We start from the raw sequence: 1276 nt of genomic DNA, 5'->3' as shown, positions 1-1276 counted from the left end.
GGACAAGGGACAAGGGACTCCTTCTGGGTTGCACAGCTCTAATTGAAAATGCTAGGCAGGAAGCTACCAGGATGGCATCAAAAACTCAGGGCTACCCCACTGCTGTCCTTGCACAGATGAGGACTGAAGCTTCATGAGAGGTTGCAATTTGCCTATGGACCCCAAGTCCAGGCCTAGAAAAGGTGTGACATGAGGTTTCCAGGAAAACCAGGGGGAGCCCCACTGGGATACTAGAGGCAAGAGGAGGTGTGAGACTGCACAGCTAGGGTGATGAGGGAAGACCCAGGGGAGCTCCAAGAAGGAAGAGGACACAGCAGGGAGCCCCAGGAAAGTACCTGCCAGAGGAAGCCCCTCTAGCTGGGGGAGTCTGTCCTTTCTCTGTCAGCATGGTCTCAGGGAATGCTTCAAGGCTGTCTGGCTGGGGAGAAGCAGTCTGAGTGGGGCAAGCAGCCCCTCCCTCTGGCCTCGTTTCCCTGCAGGGCATGCTGCCCGGCACCCCGTGGTTAGCCCCAGCAGCTCAGGCCTGGCCTCACCCATGCACCTTAGTTTTCTCTGTGCCATGCCCTCATTCCAAGGGTGGCTCAGGTGGCACTTGGGTTCCCGGGGGGCTAAGGGACACAGTGTCTGTGTCCCCATCCTTCCTCAGAGGGACCTGAGGTGGGGGTTGGGTGGGTTGCAGAATGGACCATGTGACTTGTTGCTGAGCTGGACACACAGGTGCCCAGTGTAGCTGATGCTTGGGGTAGGGACACAGCATGGATACAAAGCAGGAATGAGCTTTGAAAATGTTCCTTTGCTAAACTTGCCTGAGATTTTGTTCTTATATTGGCTTTCCAGCAATAGTTAATAAAAACCAAGATGTTCTTTTCCCCCAGCCAAGGCTCTGTGGTCATAAGACAGCCATCTGGAGCTTGCCTTGTCCACAAGGACACTCCTGTTTCCTGGCAGCACCTTTGCCTGGGTTTCCACATGCACAAGGCTCCATCCAATCTAGAACAGAGCAAATACCTATCACCTGCATTGGCAATGGACAGAGTGAGCTCCCCATCACCAGAGGCATTCAAGCCAAGACTGGATAGCCATCATTTTTTGCAAAATGTATGGCCCAAGGGCAAGAAAAGAAAAGCACAAAAATACATCAGCTTGTGGTCAAGGGCTTAACTATCAAGAATGGGTTCTGGGGCAGCGCCTGTGGCTCAAAGGTGTAGGGCTCCAGCCCCATATGCCAGAAGTGGAGGGTTCAAACCCAGCCCCAGCCAAAAATAAATAAATAAAA

This window comes from Otolemur garnettii, unplaced genomic scaffold (assembly GCF_000181295.1).
Source record: "Otolemur garnettii isolate 467f Iridium unplaced genomic scaffold, OtoGar3 scaffold00092, whole genome shotgun sequence".
In the NCBI taxonomy this organism is placed as follows: Eukaryota; Metazoa; Chordata; class Mammalia; order Primates; family Galagidae; genus Otolemur; species Otolemur garnettii.
Note: the sequence above shows the minus strand (reverse complement) of the source record.